Source organism: Marmota marmota, unplaced genomic scaffold (genome assembly GCF_001458135.2).
Source record: "Marmota marmota marmota unplaced genomic scaffold, marMar, whole genome shotgun sequence".
NCBI classification, from domain to species: Eukaryota; Metazoa; Chordata; class Mammalia; order Rodentia; family Sciuridae; genus Marmota; species Marmota marmota.
The window spans coordinates 1,197,697-1,212,746 of NW_026000080.1; the positions used below are offsets into that span (position 1 = coordinate 1,197,697).

At 39.4% G+C, this 15,050-nt stretch overlaps 1 long non-coding RNA gene across 2 annotated transcripts in view; it reads right to left on the minus strand.

The window, feature by feature from the left end:
* LOC125620327 overlaps positions 1-15,050 on the minus strand; it is a 174,894-nt gene that overhangs the window by 105,265 nt on the left and 54,579 nt on the right. Inside the window, exons 3-4 of one of the 2 annotated variants that reach the window (XR_007351928.1) lie at positions 8,417-8,508; positions 532-4,529 (exon numbers count right to left, since the gene is read on the minus strand). The exons of the other annotated variant lie outside the window; for it this stretch is intronic. This is a non-coding gene — a long non-coding RNA (uncharacterized LOC125620327). Of the gene's footprint in view, positions 1-531; positions 4,530-8,416; positions 8,509-15,050 lie in introns of those variants that run through there. 2 annotated transcript variants of the gene reach the window in all.

Sequence of the window (15,050 nt, forward strand, 5' to 3'; positions counted from 1 at the left end):
TGAGAAGGAATAACAAATATTAGTAAAATTTTTATTCTGATAATATGTTAAAATAATAATATTTTGGATGTGTTGGGTTAAGTAACATATTGTTAAAGTTAACTTCACCTGTATCTTTTTTGTTCTTTAATTTGGCCACTTAGAAAATGTAAAATTTTATATGGGGCTTGCCTTTGTGGTATGCATCATGTTTCTATGGGCCCCCACTGGCCTGAGGATATTTTCAAGAAGAAGCCCTATAGATCCCAATGTGTGAGAAGACAAGATGGATACTTGTGTTACAGATTTATAAACATGTTATTAAAACAAATCCTATAGAACAATGTAGCTACCACAAATTATTGTACAGATCTGGCTCTGCCACGGGTTAAGTAATATATCTTAAACCTTAATAGCATTTTTTTTTCCACAAAATCCCATTGACCATACTGGCTTGGAATAGAAACATCCTGTACCTAACAACGTAAAAGAAGAAAAGGATGAAGCATAAAGGAATAGTAATAGCACTGGGGAATAGAGACAATTCACCCAATGTACAAAAGTTCTTTTCAGCAACTACTAAAGTCAGAGAAATTCAGAAAAATTAAAGGATTTGGAAGTCCCCGAGGATTCACTTTAAGAAACCCTATTGTCTTAAAGAAACCCTCTGGAGAATCAAAGAAATGTATGGCTTTAATGGGATTTTGCTATGTGAGGGCCACACAGTGTTCTAGGTAACTTCTAACATACTGGACTGTTTTCTCCATTTCGTTCCAAAAGAGTTTTACGTGAATTGGGTCTTCAAAGAGAAGAAAACCCTCTTTTTTCCATATGAAGTCACCCCAAAGACTCCCCCACCTTAACCCCTCATAAAGGAAAGAACCCCTTCTAGAAAGACCATTCTCTATCCTTCATCCTCATAATGCAGGTGCTCTTGAAAAGTTTCCTAATCCTCGTGTAATGATCTCCATCATGGAGGAGGCTCCAGATGTATTTATTTGCCCCTCTCTGTGACTGGAAAATGTATTCCATATTCAGTTGAAGTCAGTAATTAAAACAATCTAATCTGCATTTACTCTGTAAACCCAGGCCGTGCCTCTCTGGCCCTCAGCCCCACAGCAGGAGAGCTGCTGCTCTGAAACCCCGGCTGAAGATCTCTGTGATTGGCTGGTGAACACTTAGGACAGGTGAAATAATCTAATCTGGAATATTGCTCTCCTCACCTTTTTTAATAAACATTTTGCCTTACCACAGACCTTAATATAACACCAGTAAAGGCAGGAGAGGAAATTGGAAACATGGCCAGGAGTGTGCCTTATACTTCATAACAGCCCCAAATTGTGACTGTTTATTAAAACTAACACCCTTTTGTGAGGGTGTGGATCAAAATATCCAGTGATTTCTCTTCTTTGATATTCCTTTCCTATTTTTTTTAATAGCCCTGAGTTTCAATTTCAGTTTTAAGGTTTAATTAAGTTTCTAAAATTGTTTCTGATGGAAACATAGGCCTAAAAAAAAGGCACTTGCCCATGATTTGGCCCCATCAAATCTTTCACCATTTATTTCAATCTCTATAGGAGATCTGTGTGGATGGATTGCCTCTTGGTCCACGGGGACAGGAAAGAGTTAAGGCACGTGAAGGAAGGGAGGAGTGGGGTGGCCCAAGAACTGCCTCACAAAATACAATTAAGGGCCTTTCCCAGGCCTGCGGCTCTCTGGTGCTGCCAGGGAAGACCAAGCACAATGCTCCCCTTGTCCACATACCTCCCTTTTGTTTCAGCAGCACTTTGGCTCCCACACATGCAAAAGTTTGAATTTCCTGTTGGCTCTGAGGTGAGATTTATTAACATTTATTAAGGTCGCTATTCATTGTGAGTTTACTGGGCAATAAGCCTAAGAGCTTTTAGGGACTTAATTGCCTATGTTTATGGGGGGTTGCAAAGCTCCCTACAGCATCACTGTCAGCCAGATTGGCCAAATGTGGACTTCTTGGTGTGTCCAGGGAGTGTGTCCTAGTCCAAAGGGAAGGTCAGGGGAAGGCTGAAGGGCTAAAAAGGAGGCAGTTACCTTGAAGTATTAGATTGGCTTTCTGCTCTGGCTGTTTTCGTTCATTTCCCTCTGGTTCATCCACCTCATTCTGGCCATGTTTGAAGCCACATTTGAATTTTCCATTTTCTCCGGGAAGAAAGGAGAAATAATTTGAAATAATAGGTAATGGTGGGGTTGGGGGGTGCGGGGTGGTGGCAGAAATGGAGGTAAACATGTTGCAAATGTACTATGGGCCAAATAAACATTTTCACATACAGGGGCACATGTGATCTTCACAAGAGCCCTGTTAAGGCAGATATTAGTATTTTCATTTTACAAATGAGGAAATTGAGGCTTAGAGAAATTAAAGAGCTTGCTGAAATTGAAACAGCTGGCCAATGGTGGGGCTGGGATTTAAAACACTTGTGAGCCTTCCCTGTCTCTGTTCACAGGTCCCCAGTGCACCCACTCCTTACTGCTGGCTGAACCCAAGCAGCCAATCCAGTTGTATCCTGAGGATATCTGAAAGTACAGGGTGAAACTTTTGGTTTTGTTTTGTTATTTTTATGATGGTGGGGTTTTTTTTGTTTTTGTTTTTGTTTTTGTTTTAGTTACAAAAAGTAGGTTTTCCACTGTGGTCTTATCCCTAACCTGGGCAAAGCAAGGAGACCTCCCAGTGTGGGATGGGCACATGCAGAGTGAAGGCAATTGAGCAATACTCTGGGCTGATAAGGTTCAAGAAATGCTGCCCAAAATGGGACACATTTTGAAATTGAAATTTTGAATATTTTAATCTGAAGGAATTTGAGAAGGTGTAGGTACAGGAAGGACCCTCTGTCCTTTCCCTGAAGCAGGTCAAAAGGCCTTCATGAAAGGTGCCATTCCAATGCCTAGAGGAGAGGAGCATCCTCCAGTCTGAAGATGAAGGTAGGTCCCGTAGAATCTTCAGGAATAGGCCCTGCTAGTTTCCCCAGTTTACTACACACAGCTCATTCCCCTTTGGCCTGTTCCCTGTCTCCATACTTCTTTAAACCTTCCATGAAAACACTCAGGTGTCAAGAGTTTTGTAATGTTTTGAACAACCAATAAAAAAAAACAAAACACTGAGGTGTAACTGTTTCTTCAGGTCTTCATTTCCTTGTGAAGTTTCCCATGTCATATAAAACTTATATTAAATACATTTGTATGCTTTTCTCTTGTTAACTTCTCTTTTCTTACTGGGGTCCCAGCTAAGAACCTAGAAATATAGAAGGGAAAGATATTTTTCCTCCTGAATTGGGCCATGCAGAGAAAAGGGACAGACCTCCTGCAGTTGCTGAGAGTGGCAGCCACTGAATCAGCTCTGTCATTTCATGACAGTGTTGGAAACAGAGAGAAGTCCTACTGCCCATTTCATTGGTTTATTCATGTATTTATTCAACAAACCTTTGGTAGGCATCTAGTATGTGCTAGGCACTAGGGACAGTAGCTCCTGCCGCACTCCACCTGCTCCTTCCTGCTGTGCCCATGCTGCCCATGTCCTGTCTCTTAAAGGCTCTCTCAAGACTCCCCACAATCTGGTACAGACACAAACTTCCCAGATTGCTTCATAGAGAAAGTCCTACCACATGGAAGGAAAAAAAAAAGAAGGAAAAGTAAAAGAGCTAATGCAGGGGCAGTGTCCTCTTCATAGGAAATAAGAAAGTAAACAAGTCATATGTATGTATATGTGCATGTGTTTATATAGGTATACATTTATCAGTCTGATAGTCCAGTCCAAATTGTCATTACAAATTTCTGTTTGGACTTCTAGCAGGCAGGGAGCCTTTTGGCACAGAGGATGAAGCAGTGGAACCATTATTGTTGGAAATGTATTGTTCAGGCCATTTGCTAATTTATTGATGCAGCAGCAGAGGTAGAATCAGATTCTTAGGTTGAAGAATAAATTGGAATATTTTGGTGTGTGTCTTTAAAAAACACTTTAATGCCTATGTATTAAAATGACAGAGTCTTAAATAGGGGTCTCTTTTTCTAAACAAAAGATATGCAAATTGCAATTCAAGATTTATATTATGATAAAAACTGAAATACAAAAGAGTCATTATCCTGAAAAATGTAAAAGTACATTGCTTCATGAGTCTATAATGATATAATGGGATGTTGATGTAGTAAGAGGTGTCAGAAGGGAGACAATGACCTTAAAAATTTAAGTCAGAAACATTAGAATTGAACACTAAGTATCTATCTACCCACATAACTACCCATCTATCTATTGAATGCTGTAGTTTTGAAAATTTAGATGAAGAACCATCTATTTTTATCTCTTAATGTTGTAGTCATAATAAGGGATGGAGGTGGGGGTTGAGGTATTAATGTTCATATAACCATTCCACTTCCAAAACAGCATAAAAATTTACCTTGAATTTCAGGTTTTTAAGTTTACTTCTCATGAAAATCAGTGATGTGTTATGAGACTTGGAGACCATTCCCGGCCTGCCAAGGGTCAGTGCTTTAATGTCAGTTGTCCTGGATGCTGTTGTTTCCTGCAGAAGAAGACTCACAGTTAGTGAGGGACTTCCAGTTTTTAAGATGATAGGAGCAATTTCCAGGTGGTCATGTGCACCACTAAACAGGGTGGGACCACTTGAAAAGACTGTATTAGACCATGATAGACTTATTCTATTGAATCACAGAGAAAATGCCGCAAACTGATATTTAGATTTGAGATTATTCCACTGGCTTATTCTAAAAAGTAGAGGGGTGTGTTTGTGTGTGTGTGTGTGTGTGTGCGCGCGCGCGCGCACGCACATGTGTGTCTGTCTCCCGACACACAGTTTAAGTAATCAAGTGATATACCACATGTGAAGCAGATGTACAGGATTGTTCCCACTGCTAAACAGAACAGAATGCCTGCTTTCACTTTATTTGGCAGGAATTTATATACTTGCTTCACCATTTGATCTTAACTTAAACAAAGGACGTGGGTCTCAGCCACCACTGATTTCAGGGCAACAGCTCTGTCTTATTTCTGAAAGGCAGCAGAATTGTGACACTTTTAAAATCAGATGGTTGCACAGTATGGAAGTATCTTAAAAGTTTATTTATTGTTTTAGTGAGCCAACCCTTCATTTTCCTGTTTTCCAGCGTGCAATTGATTGCACCGAAAGTTGGGGGCAGAAGGATGGCACTTTCAGGCCGATGTCAGAACCACCGTGGCAAAGTCACTCACAGAACTCCAGGACAAACCCAAACAAGCAAGCGGGGGACTCTCAATGAGGCCCAAGAAAACGTTCTCAGACCAACTCCTGATAATTTTCCAGTTCAGAAAGTTGCTGAGGGTCTCTGTCAGGGCGAGCTCATGGTTTATGGTTTTTGAGCCCGTGCGATGCTCCTTTCTATTTCATCTTGACTTAATGTCATTAGTCTTCCTTCACAGAAACCTGAGCGTTCATTTTCTAATATATCTAGATGATACGCTGACAGCATTTCCCCTGATCGGGACTTTACCATTGATGCCTCTGCCTCTGTTAATCATTTTCAGAAATGAGATTTATAGTAAAAAAGGATTAAATCAATTCTGACTACCTCCAAATTTCTAGGATTTCAGGGAGTCTTGATGAACACAGAAACCATCGCCCCTTGGAGAGGCTTTCCTAAGAAGATCTTTCTCACCTTTGTGAGTTGGCCTTTCAGAGCTGGCCTCCTCTCTGTAGACCAGAGCAAGTCAGCTTCTCTGTGTTTTGTTTGGCGGCCACACCGCAGGAGCTGCCCTCTGAACAGCTCAAGCTCCTTTTGATTGGAAATAGATTAGTGAGCTATCAATCCTCTTCTCCTTCATTCTCCATCTTTCCTTCTTTCTCTTCATCCAAGTCTTAAGATGAGTACCCTTAGGAAAGGTGTCAGCCTATTTCAATTAAGTGTTTATCTTTTTAAGTTTTTCATCATGGATAAGTTATGACATTTTTATCAGCCAGGCCGAAGAGAAAAATCGTTCCAGTCCAAACTAAGTCACAGCTTATTTTCTTCCTTTCTAATTTCTCTAATATTCAGCTGACTTCAAATACACTACCATGTATTAGGCCTTGTGCAAAGCAAGGAGCTATTTCACAAGTATAGTCATTTGATTTCTCTTCCATTCTCTCATTATTGCTTCCTATTTATTTTTCCAGATTTATTCTCACTATTTGCTTCATAGAGCAGATTTTTATATTCTCCCTTAGAGGCCCAGGATCGCTTCAGGTACTTACTAGGGCATGAGATAGCATTTCCTGACTTCCCAGTTATCCTGAAAACTCGCTTAGCTCATCAGGTATGCAGTCTCAGCAAAAGGATCATGATCACATCTTCTTATACTTGAGTCTATGTCTATGTGACCAGGTTCAGTTCCTTAAAACTCACCTGAACTGCTTACCCTCCAAGAGTTATCCTAAAGCATCTGCTCTGTGGCATCTCATGTGCCATCTGCTTCGGTCTAGAGCGTGTCTGTGTCATACTCTCCTTGGTTTGGCTTCCTAGGTCTGGCCTGGTACTCATCCCCTTGATCTAGCAAGTCATTTTGACTTCCCCAAGCTCTCACCCATTTTGCTACTCAGATTCTTAGAAGGCAACCTACAAATTCACTGGGCTTTCCCCTGTGGGGCCACTTTGAACAACTATCAGAGATATAATCAGCCTATACCCTCAGCAAGTTTCCCCAGTACCATCCTACTTGCTATTACAGTCTTGCAGAGCCCCTGGGTGAGAGTAAGGATGGGAGTGGGTAATGTGTCAAACCTTTGTGCTTCAATTCTGAATGTTTTATTTTTACTATGGTGAGCTGGTTGTGTCTGTATATTCTAAAGTCATTGTGTCATCTCTCTCTTGTACTAAAGAGGGATAAGGATTTGCATATAAAAGACTTCCATCCTACACACATAGATTTTAGTGACTTAGGATTCCGCGCACTGCTTCTACCCAGTAGGCTTACCTGGAGGTGGTGAATCATCCTTCCTCTCTTTGGACTGAGACGGTGTGTTACCCTGCACATTCCCTGCTAGTCCAGGGACTAGGGAATAGCAAGAAGTTTCACTGATACTAGGAGAGTGGATTTCTGGCAATGCTTCAAGATATGGCAGGTTACAGAGGAATATCAGAAATAATATCCAGGGTACCTTACACCTTTGTTAGTCGATAAGGAGGGATTTAGCAAGTCGGAGTAAACTAACAAATATTGCTAACTCCCAGTTATGAGAACCATGAGTCAGATCATGCCCCTGTAGCATGTGTAGTGCTTGCCACCATCCATACCCACAAAAGGCACCTGCTGCATACACAGGACATTCCACAATCTACCAAAGATTCAAAATGTGATAAATGGTGCAAAGTATTATAAAAGACAATTCTTCTTTTCTAGGGGCTTAGAGTGAATTGAAAGAGACTACAGGATAGAAGATACCATATAACACTTCTTTAGACAATAAGTACTGAAAGTGCTCCAAAGAGAACACAATGACTGCATCTGAGACTGTCAAAGCCGAACTTACTTGGGGGTCACAGTTGGCTTCATGGATGGAAGACCTGTTAGTCTCATGGGACCTCACACATTGTTTAATCCTCTGCTGTCGCCATCTTGAAATTCAATCTCTGAATTAGTGTTTTGGAAGTGAAATCTGTCCAAGGGAAAAATGAAGCTTGCACATAAGCAGAGGAGACAGGTAAGCCACAATATGTGTGTGGGTCCATCTGTCCTTGGTGCTGTATTTACATACAGCATTCATAATGCCCTATGAGCATAATTCTGGTGGACCCACATGTGTAGGAGTTCAGGGAGACTCCAAGCAAGTACTAGGTAAGCATGCTACATCTAGGACTGAGTTATTTGGGGAGGAAAACATGGGGTAGAAGGGACACTGGCATCTTCCAGAAGCCAAGCTTTCTATTCCAGCATAACTGGCTTCCCCAGAACTCCAGACATGAGTTCCAGTAAATATAAACAATCTATCAGACCCTTTCTTATTCGAGTTATTTCAGTTTGTTAACCCAACCACTATGCTAGAAATAATGATAAGAAAGAAAGAAAATGACAGAGCAACGTTTCTTTTGAATCTTTCCTTACTTATTGGGAAACTGAAAGTAGAATTTGTAGAATGTCCATATTAAATAATGACAGCTGAGTGCATTTTGTGCAGCATTTCCATTATTTTGTTGATGTAATGCACAAGCCAAAAACACAATTGTGATGATGTCAATATTCCATATACATATTTGCATTTAAAACTAGCACAGCAGAGAATGCAGATGATAGTAAAATTCATGCTTATAATTACAAATCTTAATTTTTCTTTACTTAAATAATGTAAGATAGAATTAATATACATGATGACAGTTTAAGAGAAAGACCACAGAAGAAAGAAAAGGAGCTTCATAATTTAGTACATTTAATGGTACTTACTTTCTGCTTTCTGAACAAGAGCCTCTAAATTGTCTTTTGCATTGGATTCTACAGAGTTTGTAGCACATAGATGTCTTGTGGTAAGATGGAAACTAGGGAAGCAAAAAAACCTCTATTGAAAGTGATTTCTTTGTGACCTAAAGTGATTTGGGCTCACGGGAATCAAAATGAAAACATGCATACTGAAAAATATTTGCTCAATATAATCACATATGAATTTTCTTTGACTGGTTCTAAGAATGGAAAATTTTCCCCAAATTTTTGTTAAGCTATCATTTTTCTTCTTTCTGGTTACTCCATGCTCTTTAATTTTCTGTATATTTAAGTCCTAAACCTTCACCTGTAATTATCTTTGAGATACAGTGTAGGACCAGGGAAATTTCTTTTCTCAAAATGTTCAACTTAAGACATTGGTTGTCTGCTGACTCTTATTAGGACTCCTGAGTTTCATTTGTAAGCTCCTTTTATTTAACTGACTTCCATCCATGCCTGTCTCTGTCGTCCACTCTCTAGAACACTGTTCTCTTCCACCTGGCTCTTGCTGCCCACCTCTATATTTTTTTTATGAAACTTACCTCTTGTACCTCTTGGTCATATAGACCACCCATTCCAACTGAAATAATTTCATACAACCATTTGGTTACTCCTATTTATTCCTTTCCTTATTTAGAAAAATGGAGATTTCTCGATTTCACTCCATCTAGCACTGACTACAGATCCACCAAAAAGAACTTTTAAGCACTGTACAAATATAAGTCATAATTATTCGTGTCATTTTAATTATATTGAGAACACTTAACACTTTCTTTGGGCTTACTTCTGAACTTAGTTCGGAACAGCTAGGCACTATTCTGAACTTTATATACATTAGTTCATTTACAGTCTCACGACAAGGCACTGAGGAAGTCACTATTATTTACCCATTTACAAGTGAGAAAACTGAAAAAAGCACAGAGGGATTAAATAACTTGTCAAAAGTTAGTAAGTGGCAGAGGTGGAATTCCAACCCAGAAGTTCTGATTTTGCCTTCCTAAGGAGAAATGTTGGGGAGTTTCATGACCTCATACTTTAATGTGATATACTTACATTTAAAACTAGCACAGCAGAATACAAAGATATTCTAATAATTTTAAATGTTAATTTTTCTTTACTTAGAATAATATTAAATGACAAGTAATACTGATAAAGGGACATGTATTGACAAAGGGCCTGTTTCCATGCACTCAAAGAGAGTGGGAAGCAGAACCTATTAAGCTTCACTTCAAGAGTTGCCTACTGGAGAAATCCACCCATTCTTTGCCTCAATGGGTTTGTTCATTTTCATTTTATAATTCTGGAGGACACATTTTTCTAGGAAGTTTGATTTCACTTTGATTTTCTACCCGAGATGGAAGCATGGAGAACCTGCATGCCTTTGCTCCCTCCCACGGATGACTGTCCTCACTGTGTGACTGGCCAGGGTACATGCTGCACAGCCATCCACTTGGAACTTCCTAGCAGGACCACCCAGAAGCTGCAGCTGGTGCAGAGTGGTGGCTGCCTATTCACATGAGAATGTGACGCTCAGGAAGTGGATAGGACCAGCTTTCTGGTTTCAGTCAAAGCCCCCAATCCCCCTGGAAAGACCCAGGGTGAAATCTAGAAATAATCCTAGATTTTAGACCCTCGCTATTTTCCAAACATGGAGGTATTTCCTTCCCAGAGTTGGGACAGAAGGAAGCTGCTGCCAGGGTGCTGTCAGCTGCCCTTTGTCCAGCACAGCCAGCTGTAGCTCTGGAAACAGGGGTCGGACAGACTCCAAATGTGCAGATCCTCAGATAGGTCACATTGAAAGAACCATTTTCTCACACAAAGACTTTCCGTTGAATCATATCCTATGCACTATCTCTGTCTTCTCAGAGAGGAACAACACTGGACTTGTAAGGGGAAAAAAAACACGTCTTTAGAACCCTTGCCTGTATCTTTTGTGGACAGCCAAGTTCACGCCTGGCCACCACCCCAAGAGGGCATTTGGCACCACTTGCAGCTGAAAGCTTTCTGCTGGATGAATAACAGTGTCTGGAAGAGCGGACATCGGGGGCGAGGGTACCAGTGGAAGCAAGGACAGTTGTAGAGTGCTGTTAGTAATGCCTTTATCACTGGCTTTAGGTAGCAGATCTGTCACTGAACAAGTTATCTGACCTCTCTGTTTTTGTAAATCAAATCCCTTTCTACAATTTTGTTTGGAACTCTTCAGAGAGCTCACAATTTAAAGAATGTCTATAGCAGATCACGTTATAAAATAGTGGTAAGAATCACTCCTAGGACATCTGCTTCACAGCAAACTTCAGATTGTCAAAGATTGAGTTGCCTTAAAATGAGGGGACCTGTACCAAAAGCTTTGTTTTTTAAAACTAGGCCACCCCACGCCCTCTGTTACATGCTGCAAGCAGGCCCAGGAATGAGGATGGAGAAGTCAAACTCAGAGACAAATGTCACCCGCCTTTGAGACTTTTCTTCCATTGTTAGGCAGACAGCATGGCTCCCTTGGAGATGGAGCCTTGAGAGGGAAAGAAAAAAGAAACTAAGATTTATCGAGTTGGTATTGTGTACAAGTCACTTAATCACACAAGAACCCCATGAGAGAAGAAATGAACAACACTTAATAAATATCCACTACCTAGTGGTCTTAGGGTAGCCATGTTTACAAATAGAAAATATAGGGTATCTAGTTAAATGTGAATTTCACTTAAGCAGAATAATTTTTAGTGTAAATATGTGCCTCACAATATCTGAGACATAGTTGTACTAAAAAGAAAAGTGTACCTAAAATTCACATTTAACTGAGTCCTCTATATTTTACCTGACAACCTTAGTTATAATAATTCTAAGAAGTAGGAATTGTTGTCCTCATTTAATTGAGGAAACTAAGACTCAGAAACATTAAAACTTTGCCCAAGATGGTAAGTAATTTCAGAGTTGGGCTAAAAATCTGGTTCTGCTCAATTGTAAATCCTCTACATCAGCAACGGTACCATACAGTCATCCTATCCAACAGAGAGAGTTCATTTCTATTTAGTTTTTATTCAGTTAAATAAGCTGCCCTAGCAGAAAGGACTAGCATCAATTTTAAATACTAAATATTTATTAGTGGTTTGTCTACCTCATCTAAAGCTCTCTTTAAGACTAGAGAGAGGAAATGATACATTACCAAAAATAATTTAAGAACCAAGGCCTGTCCTGAGAGGAAAATACATTGTCATGGAGAAGATGAATGGCACAGAGAGAAAGAAAGAGAGTGAGAGAGAGAAGAAAAGAGGAGGGGAGGGGTGGGGAGAGGAAAAGAGAGAAGGAAAGGAAAAGAAAATGGAGGAAGAAAATGCTTGATATGTTATTAGCTGCTCTCAAGTTTTTAAACAGGGACATGGTGTTAGAGTTCATTATACTGAGAGAGGGAAATTGATGATTATCCCCAGTGCCTCTGAGGAAGAAGACCCCTCCCTGTAGAGAGGCTCTGCCTCTCTTTGGTGTCTCCAACACCTTAGTTCATGGCTCCAGGTCAAACAGCAAATTTAAAGACTCTACAGCAATTTGGTTGTCACATGGCTTATCTTACTGATGACTTGGATGACCTTGGCCAATCTGTCCAAAGAGGAAATTGCCCTTCCTGCTCTCAGCTAGCCTTGGCTGCCAGCTTGGGTGAAGGAGATAACCAGGGAAGATTTAAAAGAAGGCAGAACCCAAGGTGGCAGATATTCGAAGCTAAAAAAAAAAAAAATTAGAATAATCGCAAAGTAATATTTGAGATGTCCTTTGTGTCAAACCCTGTTATCAAGTGCTTTATAAAGATTATTCCTAACCATCACAGGAAAACAGCAAGGTAGGAGTTATTACTTATTATCTTATAGATGGGAATACTGAGGCTCCAAAATGGTAAGAGACAGGATAAAGGTCACCCAGATTATACGAAGGTCTTTCTGCTCTGAGCCCCTGCACTTCCGTAGCACTGAGCTCCCTCTTTTTTTTAAAACAAAGGGAACCAGAGCTCTTCTTCCCTCCAGACAGGCAGAGAACTTCCCCCACTACACAGAAAGCAGAAAGAGAGGATGTTCAGGACCTTTCTGAGAAAAAGCAGGGCTAAATCCAATACCATTCTCTCTTATCTCTTAATTGAAGCCAGGGGTACACAGGCCTGCTTTTGTAACTAACATCAAAAATAGAAATTGACACTGTACCAATGTATATCTAATAGTGTAGCTTGCAGTGTGACTCCTTTCCCTATATCATTTTACAAAATAGAAAAGATCTGGGAAGAGAAACTTGGACATACACACACACACACACACACACACACAGCTTATATTTTGATAGTAAGGGTCTTTTTAAAGTTGAAGTTCTGTTTTGATAAGAAAAAGCTCTTAAGAATGCTTTTTATATAGCATTGTATATCTGTATTTATAGTGGATACCTTCCTTCACTTTGCTTTTCCTATGCTACAATGCTAAGTTTCCCTTTATATCTTGCAACGGTTAACGTTCTGCTTCTGAAAATTATCCATTAAAATTTTATCAATTTTGTATTTTGGTGAGACAGTATGAGGAAATGCCATTGTGAAATTAGATTTTTTCTTTGACATCAGGCGCCCAGTCAGCAATCCAATCCCATGTTTTTCTATTGAGACATTAGGGTTTGATATAATTTTGGGCAGAAAACATTTTAAAAATGAAACAATTGAATTTTCTAGATGGTCTTGGGGACCACTTAGCTTAAGAGAATACACTTCCAAATCAAAAGCCTTTCAATCATCTTAAATATTATTTGGATGATATTTGCTCTGTGTGTAGTAGCAGTTTGAATTTGTATTGAATGTTTGACCGGCTCATGCACACATAGATGATGTATGAAATTATTATTTCATATTTTTCTAGTGTTTGCATTGCAAGTGACATCTGGCTGACAGGAACTTGGAGAAATGGGATACGAAGTGAATGCTGCAGTTACCACGAGCATCATATTTATCAAAAGGTTTAAGGTTGGTCTGTCTTTGTTTAACATTTGAAACCTGGAACAGTGACTGAGAAGCACCACATTTCAGTGTGGTGTGCATTTTTTAACTGAGTTGTTTAGTAAGGGAGTAGTCAAAGAATAAACACTAATTGTATTATTTGTTCTGCTCATGAAACTAAGTATTATACATCCTAATTTTACGAAAACACACTTAAATTAGATTTGATATAATTTCCATACATTTTGCTTGTATTCAGAAAATGTACAGATTTCATGTTAGAGGAGCATGCATATTGAGCACTGTTCGTCATTACTCACAAAAGGCGATGTGGGAGGAAAACCAGCTCACTGCATTTTAAATTTTATTTTCTAATTTGTAAATGTGCAAACTGGAAGTAAGACATGTGAAAACATGTAGTGTAATGTTTGCAAGCGCTGACTCTGTTGCAGTACACACATATAAACATACACATTCTCTCCTATTGTCCCTTTTCTTGGAGGACATGTACAAGTTCTTAATTCAGTTCTAAGAAGTACCATTCATTTAACAAAGGTTTCTGAGCCTACTAGGGACTGTGTACCAATTGGGTGCTGGGGATATGCCAAAGAATTAGACAATCTCTGCTCTTAGTAAACCCACAGTCAGGCAGCAGGGGAAACCAATATGAAATAATGAAGTACAATACAGGGTTACTGGCACCATGATAAAAGTGTAGCATCATTGATAACATGGGCGCAAAACAGTGGTTGTGGGCCACTTCCACTATAGGGAAGCAGAAAGGTAACAGGCAGGTCATTGTGAAATCCTTTCAGACTCACACTTTTTTTTATCACTTCAAGACAAATACTGAATATCTACTTCCAGTATTTTTTCAGTAGCGTTTTAGTGTTGGAAAGCATTATGGTATTACAAATATACTTCATATTTTAAAATACTGTACTATGTTTGTTGCAAAATAAAAAACTACACACACATCATTTTTGAATGTATTTCTATGTAATTCAAAACTCTTCCCATACATAGTTATTAATGACACATAATAATCTGATTGATATTCAATACCATAAATTAACTGTTACTCCATTGGGATGCTTGCTCTGTTTTCCCTCTCTCTCAACCAACAATAAGTTAGTGACTTCTGAAAAAAAAAATGCATTCAGGAGAAGAGAGATAAACCTCCAATGATGAGATTTCTGGCATTAGATTAAGACATGATTACAGCAGTAACATTCACTAGGCATCCTGTTGCTCTGCTATGTACTTTACATGTGCTCTTTGGTTTTCTGCCACAGGAATTTTGATTCAAGTGTAGTGTAGAGGAAATAGACTATAGATTACCTTGGAGCCAAGTTCAAATTTAATTCCCAGATTTTTCTGAATGGGTGATTTCCAGAAACTAGTTAAATCTCCTTGACCCTTACCTTCTTCTTTCATGAATTGGTATAATTCCATCATTCATTTATATTTAATAATATTAAGGTCAAATGATGTATAAAGGATCTTGATAGGCATAGGGGATGTAAGATGGGAGTGACAGGTCCCTCATCTTTAAGGAACTTACAGCCTAGTGGCAAAGTCAGACTTGGGAACAGGTCTGACAGATCCCAGGGGAATGCATTCTTCCTGATGGAGGAGCATTTGGGCTGG